The 9,297-nt window shown below is 49.4% G+C and overlaps 1 protein-coding gene across 14 annotated transcripts in view; it reads left to right on the top strand.

The window, feature by feature from the left end:
• Positions 1-1,292: 1,292 nt before the first annotated feature.
• The window catches only part of nrcamb (neuronal cell adhesion molecule b), an 82,237-nt gene continuing 74,232 nt past the window's right edge, over positions 1,293-9,297 (top strand). For 10 of the 14 annotated variants that reach the window (XM_084095586.1, XM_084095587.1, XM_084095593.1 and 7 more), the window contains exon 1: positions 1,300-1,454. The gene's annotated coding sequence lies outside the window, so the exon portion shown is untranslated. Of the gene's footprint in view, positions 1,455-9,297 lie in introns of all 14 variants that reach the window. The other 4 variants (XM_084095594.1, XM_084095590.1, XM_084095588.1 and 1 more) reach the window with 1 other exon arrangement.

A 9,297-nucleotide genomic window follows, 5' to 3' on the forward strand; every position in this document is an offset into this window, starting at 1 on the left:
AAGAACTGGACGATCTGATGTATCCTATCCTTGCTCTATAGTCTCGCCTTCTCTCTCTCTGCTTTCCTGTGATCTGATCCTTGAGTTTTATCTGGATTTATATCAGCATGTGGTCGATAGAAAAAACAAGGAATGATGATGATGATGATGTTGTGATGATCTTCATCTAAACCTGCTGTTCTCTGAACAATCGCACATTGCAGGTAAATGAGAAGTTATGATTTGTTTTAATATATAATATTTCAGAATGATGCCAAATAACTATTTTGGTTCCCCAAAGAACCTTTCAGTGATTAGTTCTTAGAAGAACTATTTGTATGGTTCAGGTCTTCCCTCTCAGCGGTGCTTCAGGGGTCGTGGAGGGGTGAGGGGTCCGAGACCATCATCTACTGGAGTGCCTCAGGGCTCAGTGCTGGGACCGCTTCTCTTCTCCATCCACATGTCATCACTAGATCTGTCATTCAGAACATGGGTTGGGTTTTTACTCTACCTCTGGGTTTTTACTCTACCTCTCATTCCAGCCGTATGATCCGACATTTCAACTAAACTTCATTTCAACTAAACCCTGCAAAGACAGAACTGCTGGTCCCGGCCAACCCAACACTTCATCACACCTTCTCCGTTCAGCTGGGTTCATCATTCATAACTCCATTGAGATTGTGATTGATGATCGGTTAAACAGCCACTGTTCTACTCGATCTATTTATCTATTTAATAAAAACGCACCTTGCTCCGTGTGCTGTGCTAGACTGACCATTGCACTTATATATTGTTGCTCTATTGTTGGTTTGATTGCTTCTATTGTTCTCCTAATTTGCATAAGAGCATCTGCTCAAAGATAATGTGAATGTAAACATCTTAATAATCTAAAGAACCGTATTCCACTATAAAGAGCCTTTTGTGCAATGGAAAGATTCTTCATGGACTCACTGATGCCTATAAAGAATCTTTATGTGTGTGTGTGAATTCTGTTTGTTTATGCAGACTGTATACTCTGCTTCTTTTCATCTCTCCTGTGGTTCATTCATCTGTTGCAGAAGAGACTCGGCTCAGTGAGCGCGTGAACAGCAGACCTTCATCTGGATCTGATGGAGTGTTCACGGCTCTGTTCTCAGACGGGACGCCTGGGTGATTTTAAATTGAATTCTGGGAAATCTCCAGTCATGTTTTGCCTCGTCCCACCGCGCATCCAGTGAGAAACCCCAAACCCTCAAAACAAGCTCGTCAGCTCAGGCTGGTGGAGCACTGCGCGTTCCCGAGACGAGAGAGCTCTGCGCGCGACCGAGATCCGCGGGCATTACTGGAGAAGAGAGCGCGCGCGGAGAGTCCAGTCAGTCGCAGCGCAGCGCAGGACAGAAACAGTCACAGTACCGCAGACCGGACCAGAACCAGGACCAGAATCAGGACTAAGACCAGTACCAGGACCAGGACCAGGACCGAGCGGGTTTCATTAGGTTAGTAGCTGATGTTTCTTATAATATATTTCGGTTTAATCGCGCGATTCATGAGTTTTGCGCGGAGAAACGCGCAGCTGTCAATCGCTATAAACGGTTTATAATCGCTCAGTTCTCGTTTTTCAGATGATTGTGAGGTAAATTATGTGAGATATGTTATTTTATGAGGTAATATCCTCTCTTGTACTGCAGATGTGACGGTTTCAGGCGATACTTCTCTCTTATTTTGTCTCATTTGTTAATGTATTAACGTATTAAGTGTCAGACAGAAATAACATTTCTGTAATACTCTATAATGTTGTGTTGTTTAGTGTTGTGTTGTGTAATGTGATGATGTTGTAGTAGCTGTTAGTTGTGATGTTGTGTTCAGGTGACGCGAGCAGGTGCGGCGCGGGAGCGCGCGCGCTTTGAATCAGATTATATCCGATTATTTGCATTTAATGACAGACTTTTTTTTCCAGATTTAATTTGAAAGCCAAAGGTGTTATTTAAATTAGGGCGGGTCCAGGATTAGAGCGATGGTTTTTCATAAGCTTAAAACTAAAACGTTCCTTCAGGTTGAAGTAATTTAGTAACTTCAAGTAATCAATCAATATCTATCTATCTATCTATCTATCTATCTATCTATCTATCTATCTATCTATCTATCTATCTATCTATATTGATTATCTCAGAAAATTTTATGAGATGCTGTCTGAGATGAGAGAAAATGAGAGATTATATATATAGCTTTATAGCTTTATATATAGTAGCTTTTTCATATGAATAGTTTTCTTCTATTCTGATTAGTAAAACAAGTTTTAGAAAAAAACTCCCTATATATAGCATATGTACATATATGTATGTATAATACACTGTGTAAATGTGTGTGTATGTCTATACACACACACACACACACACACACACACACACACACACAGGCTTATATCTAAGGTTTTTTCACAAGGCCATTTCCAAATGGGGTCATGTTTAGCTAACTTTTGGGGATCCCCACACACACACACTCACACAGAGACAGACACACACACAGCATTCCATTACTGGGTCACATCCCCCAATTAATACAATGCTAATGAGTGTGCCGGGTCATTGTCTGCCGCGTCGGAGCTTTTCAATAGCAGCTCAACCGTCACGGAGAGAGACTCAGTCTCACTGAGGGTGTGTGGGACAGTGTTTGGGACAGTGTGTGGGACAGCGTTTGGGACAGCGTTTGGGACAGTGTGTGGGACAGTGTGTGGGACAGCGTGTGGGACAGCGTGTGGGACAGCGTTTGGGACAGCGTTTGGGACAGCGTGTGGGACAGCGTGTGGGACAGCGTGTGGGACAGTGTGTGGGACAGTGTGTGGGACAGTGTTTGGGACAGTGTTTGGGACAGTGTTTGGGACAGCGTGTGGGACAGCGTGTGGGACAGCGTGTGGGACAGCGTGTGGGACAGCGTTTGGGACAGCGTGTGGGACAGCGTTTGGGACAGCGTGTGGGACAGCGTGTGGGACAGCGTGTGGGACAGCGTGTGGGACAGCGTGTGGGACAGCGTGTGGGACAGCGTTTGGGACAGCGTGTGGGACAGCGTTTGGGACAGCGTGTGGGACAGCGTGTGGGACAGCGTGTGGGACAGCGTGTGGGACAGCGTGTGGGACAGCGTGTGGGACAGCGTTTGGGACAGCGTGTGGGACAGCGTGTGGGACAGCGTTTGGGACAGCGTGTGGGACAGCGTGTGGGACAGCGTGTGGGACAGCGTTTGGGACAGCGTGTGGGACAGCGTTTGGGACAGCGTGTGGGACAGCGTGTGGGACAGCGTGTGGGACAGCGTGTGGGACAGCGTTTGGGACAGTGTGTGGGACAGCGTTTGGGACAGCGTTTGGGACAGCGTGTGGGACAGCGTGTGGGACAGCGTGTGGGACAGCGTGTGGGACAGCGTTTGGGACAGCGTGTGGGACAGCGTTTGGGACAGCGTTTGGGACAGCGTGTGGGACAGCGTGTGGGACAGCGTGTGGGACAGCGTGTGGGACAGCGTTTGGGACAGCGTGTGGGACAGCGTTTGGGACAGCGTGTGGGACAGCGTGTGGGACAGCGTGTGGGACAGCGTTTGGGACAGCGTGTGGGACAGCGTTTGGGACAGCGTGTGGGACAGCGTGTGGGACAGCGTGTGGGACAGCGTGTGGGACAGCGTTTGGGACAGTGTGTGGGACAGCGTTTGGGACAGCGTTTGGGACAGCGTTTGGGACAGCGTGTGGGACAGCGTGTGGGACAGCGTGTGGGACAGCGTGTGGGACAGCGTTTGGGACAGCGTGTGGGACAGCGTGTGGGACAGCGTGTGGGACAGCGTGTGGGACAGCGTGTGGGACAGCGTGTGGGACAGCGTGTGGGACAGCGTTTGGGACAGCGTGTGGGACAGCGTGTGGGACAGCGTGTGGGACAGCGTTTGGGACAGCGTGTGGGACAGCGTTTGGGACAGCGTTTGGGACAGCGTGTGGGACAGCGTGTGGGACAGCGTTTGGGACAGCGTGTGGGACAGTGTTTGGGACAGCGTGTGGGACAGCGTGTGGGACAGCGTTTGGGACAGCGTTTGGGACAGCGTGTGGGACAGCGTGTGGGACAGTGTGTGGGACAGCGTGTGGGACAGCGTTTGGGACAGCGTGTGGGACAGCGTGTGGGACAGCGTGTGGGACAGCGTGTGGGACAGCGTGTGGGACAGTGTGTGGGACAGCGTTTGGGACAGCGTGTGGGACAGCGTGTGGGACAGCGTGTGGGACAGCGTTTGGGACAGCGTGTGGGACAGCGTTTGGGACAGCGTGTGGGACAGCGTGTGGGACAGCGTTTGGGACAGTGTGTGGGACAGCGTTTGGGACAGCGTGTGGGACAGCGTGTGGGACAGCGTGTGGGACAGCGTGTGGGACAGCGTTTGGGACAGCGTGTGGGACAGCGTGTGGGACAGCGTTTGGGACAGCGTTTGGGACAGCGTGTGGGACAGCGTTTGGGACAGCGTGTGGGACAGCGTGTGGGACAGCGTTTGGGACAGCGTGTGGGACAGCGTGTGGGACAGCGTGTGGGACAGCGTTTGGGACAGCGTGTGGGACAGCGTGTGGGACAGCGTGTGGGACAGCGTTTGGGACAGTGTTTGGGACAGCGTTTGGGACAGCGTTTGGGATGGGACAGTGTGTGGGACAGTGTGTGGGACAGTGTGTGGGACAGCGTGTGGGACAGCGTTTGGGACAGCGTGTGGGACAGTGTTTGGGACAGTGTTTGGGACAGTGTTTGGGACAGCTTTTGGGACAGCGTTTGGGATGGGACAGTGTTTGGGACAGTGTTTGGGACAGCGTTTGGGACAGCGTTTGGGATGGGACAGTGTTTGGGACAGTGTTTGGGACAGTGTTTGGGACAGCGTTTGGGACAGCGTTTGGGATGGGACAGTGTTTGGGACAGTGTTTGGGACAGTGTTTGGGACAGTGTTTGGGACAGCTTTTGGGACAGCGTTTGGGACAGCGTTTGGGATGGGACAGTGTTTGGGACAGTGTTTGGGACAGCGTTTGGGACAGCGTTTGGGATGGGACAGTGTTTGGGACAGTGTTTGGGACAGCGTTTGGGACAGTGTTTGGGACAGTGTCTGGGACAGCGTTTGGGACAGCGTTTGGGATGGGACAGTGTTTGGGACAGTGTTTGGGACAGCGTTTGGGATGGGACAGTGTTTGGGACAGTGTGCGGGACAGTGTTTGGGACAGCGTTTGGGACAGTGTTTGTGACAGCGTTTGGGACAGCGTTTGGGACAGCGTTTGGGATGGGACAGTGTTTGGGACAGTGTTTGGGACAGCGTTTGGGACAGTGTTTGGGACAGTGTCTGGGACAGTGTTTGGGACAGCGTTTGGGACAGTGTTTGGGACAGCGTTTGGGACAGCGTTTGGGACAGCGTTTGGGATGGGACAGTGTTTGGGACAGTGTTTGGGACAGCGTTTGGGACAGTGTTTGGGACAGTGTCTGGGACAGTGTTTGGGACAGCGTTTGGGACAGTGTTTGGGACAGCGTTTGGGACAGCGTTTGGGACAGTGTTTGGGACAGCGTTTGGGACAGCGTTTGGGACAGTGTTTGGGACAGTGTTTGGGACAGTGTTTGGGACAGCGTTTGGGACAGTGTTTGGGACAGCGTTTGGGACAGCGTTTGGGACAGTGTTTGGGACAGCGTTTGGGACAGCGTTTGGGACAGCGTTTGGGATGGGACAGTGTTTGGGACAGTGTTTGGGACAGCGTTTGGGACAGTGTTTGGGACAGTGTCTGGGACAGTGTTTGGGACAGCGTTTGGGACAGTGTTTGGGACAGCGTTTGGGACAGCGTTTGGGACAGTGTTTGGGACAGCGTTTGGGACAGCGTTTGGGACAGTGTTTGGGACAGTGTTTGGGACAGTGTTTGGGACAGCGTTTGGGACAGTGTTTGGGACAGTGTTTGGGACAGTGTTTGGGACAGCGTTTGGGACAGTGTTTGGGACAGCGTTTGGGACAGCGTTTGGGACAGTGTTTGGGACAGCGTTTGGGACAGTGTGGGACTGGAGAGTGTTGGCAGAGCCGATGTGTTTCACTATGAGCTCATTTCAGCTTCCCAGCGATCCATAACCGGCAGATGGGCCGCATTACACAAGGCCACAGACACGTGTGTGTGTGTGTGTGTGTGTGTGTGTGTGTGTGTGTGTGTGTGACGGACGGCAGCGTATGATGCTCATGGGAAAGAAGCGTGTCGTGGGACGTGAATGCCACCGTGGGCTGCTGAGGCATGCTGGGTATTCTGCATGAAGATGACAATAACACACACACACACACACAGGGGCCTGTGGAGTTGTGATGTCATTCCTCTGAAGAATCTTGTGTCATATTAATATAATCCTCGTCTCTGAGAGTCAGGAGCTGATCTGTGTTCGTCTGCCCTACTTTCCTCACTCCTTTCAAGTAGATTCCTCCTCTCCTGGACGGTGTGAGTGTCAGAGTCTAAAAATACCGGCACAGATTTGAGATGATACGAAACTGAGCTGTCAGTGTAGAGCTGAGCCACACACACACACACGCACACACACACACACACACAGATATTATATAATAATGACGGCATTCACCAGAGCTCAAACTCTCATCTGATTCCTACAGTAAATATGATCATTTAAAGATCGTGTTTATAAATGAAGAGCTGATCCAGCCGTGTGTGTGTGTGTGTGTGTGTGTGTGTTCATATTCTCTGGATGATCCTGATTAATGCTTGATGATGTTCACTTTATTATTCCTGTTTTACATCATTTCTGCTTCAAAGTGTCTGGTTCTGATTTGCATGTAATTATAATATTTCTGTGGGGCATCTTTAATAGTATGATGGCACATTAATATTTAAGAATGAGTTTTGGTTGCTATGAGAGCACTTCGGTCCTCCTGATTGGTCGGTGTCTGTTAGATCAGGTGATGTATTTCCTGTTTATGTTATGAGAATAATCTACACACAGCCGGTCTGTGTTGGCATTATAACTTATCACACAGATAGCCTACTTAATGAACAATCAGTAAATGGTCATAGGGATGCACTGAGATGAAAAAATCGTCCGATACCGATGATTCGTTATATTTGAAAGCTGATAACCGATATATTGGCCGATAAATCTAAATCCACATTTTTATATAATTTTTTAGAGCCTGATTACAAAAAAAGTCTCACCATTAAAAGCCACGTCTCAAGCACACAATTATAATAATGTTCTCAGTATAACTTTATGTGGCCCATATGACACACTTGTGATGCTCATGTTGCATTTTACTGTATTTTTCTTTTTTGAAGTGATTCCAATCATACTTTAAGCAGTTCAAAACCCTCATGTTGAACAGTGCGCATCTGAAGCGTCTCAGCTGAAGGAAATAATACAGTATTTATCAGCTTTAATACATTGGATAAATTTTCTTATCGGCCGAAAAAGTTATGGTGGCAGATATGGTGATGTGTGTGTGTGTATGAGTGTGTGTGTGTGTGTGTGTATGAGTGTGTGGGGGATCTCTGAGGAGGGGGACGTACCAGACAAAGACGGTCTGTTTGGTGTGTGTGTGTGTGTGTGTGTGTGTGTGTGTGTGTGTTGGTGGGGTCGTTGTTCTCGTCTTTATCTTCAGTAAGAGAGTGTGAGGCTCCTTAAGTTCAGCCAGAAACGGAGCTCTGGAATGTTCTGTTCAGGGCTTCCCATCATGCACCACTGGACTCTGCGTGACCTCTGTGTGACCTCTGTGACAGATGATTTAGGAGAAATGACCAGCGTCTGATGATGACGTCTGTCCATCACCTCAGAAATGAGTAAACATTTACAGTGATTCATGTCAAGAAGAGAAATTAAAGCATCAATTTATTTTAAAGTATTTATATTTTTCCCAATTTTTTGTTTTTATTACTGTCAATTTATCTATTTATTTATTTTTAATATGTTTATTTAAACATATTTGTATTTATAACTGTAAATATTTGTTTATTTTGTTATTTACATTTATTTAAATTTATTTATCTATTTTTGACACTGTTTTTGGAACTGAGTTTGAAAACGTCTCGGGTTACTTGCGTAACCCATGTTCTCTTTCACAGGTTCACTTGACGCTGTGTAGCGATGACGCGATGGGAACGCCCTTAGGGCGGGGCTGTTTGTCTGAACCCGTATAGAATCATGCCAGTTCATTGGCTGATGGCGCGGGCGCCTCCTCTGCGACGCTACGTCACTCACTCTTATACAGTGAACGCGCCACCAGCTCCTCAGATTTTCCACGGAAGAAGAAGAAGCTCCTTCGGCAGCGAGAGGACGTGGACAAAACTTTGGGGACATAACCAGATCTGAGTCGTAGAAACACCTTCACAAGACCTGAGGCAAACTCCATGCAAGGCTCACTCAGAGAAAGAGCCTGCAGATCCCCCACACGCTTGAGAGAGGCAGATGCTAACAAAAGTGCCACCTTGAGAGCCAGAATCAGAATTGAGAGCCGGTCTGGAGCTGACTCCAAGGGTCCAAAGGGAGGCTCTAATAGCCCTTCCAAAACAACGATAAATCCCAGGTGGGGACACTAATAGAACGTGCAGGCCTCAAACATCTAACTCCACGCATAAACAAAGAGATCAGACGGTGTCTACCTAAGGGGACCTCGTCTGACTCTCGATGGGCGGCAATAGCCGTGACATAAACTCTCAAGGTAGTTGCAGCCGCTCCAGCCACAAACGTATCCTGGATGAATTCCAGCACTAAATGGTCCGGGCAGCTGACTGGGTCCACTGTATGAGCCGAACACCAAGACTCAAAGACCTTCCACTTAGAAAAATACAGCCGTCTAGTAGAAGGTGCACAAGCGTTATCAAAGGTCTCCCGAACATTAGCCCGGAAGACCAGATCACTAGCGATTGTCTCTGATTAGCCACACCCCCAGCCTGCATATCTCGGGTCAAGGATGCCAAATCCTGCCCTGGAGCTGAGACAACAGATCTCTCCTGATAGGAATCCGCCAAGGGGACCCCTCCTCCAGGGAGCTCAGCTCCGAGAACCACATCTGGGATGGCCAGAATGAAGCTACCAGAAGGAGGCGGACTCCACACTCCCTCACTCTGCAAAGGACTGCAGGGATTAGCTTGACCGGAGGGAATGCATACAGTCTCAAATCCAGCCACGGATGAGCGAAGGCATCTATCCCCAGAGGCATCGGATGAGACAGGGAAAACCACAGGGGGCACTGTGTCGAACTCTGCGACACAGAGAGGTCCACCTCCGCCTCGCCGAACATGCTCCAAATTTGAGCTACTGTTTGGTGGTGCAACATCCACTCCCCTGACTTGAGCTTCTGTCTCAACAGAAAGTCCACTGC

This window comes from Abramis brama, assembly GCF_963993115.1.
Source record: "Abramis brama genome assembly, chromosome: 20".
NCBI classification, from domain to species: domain Eukaryota; kingdom Metazoa; phylum Chordata; class Actinopteri; order Cypriniformes; family Leuciscidae; genus Abramis; species Abramis brama.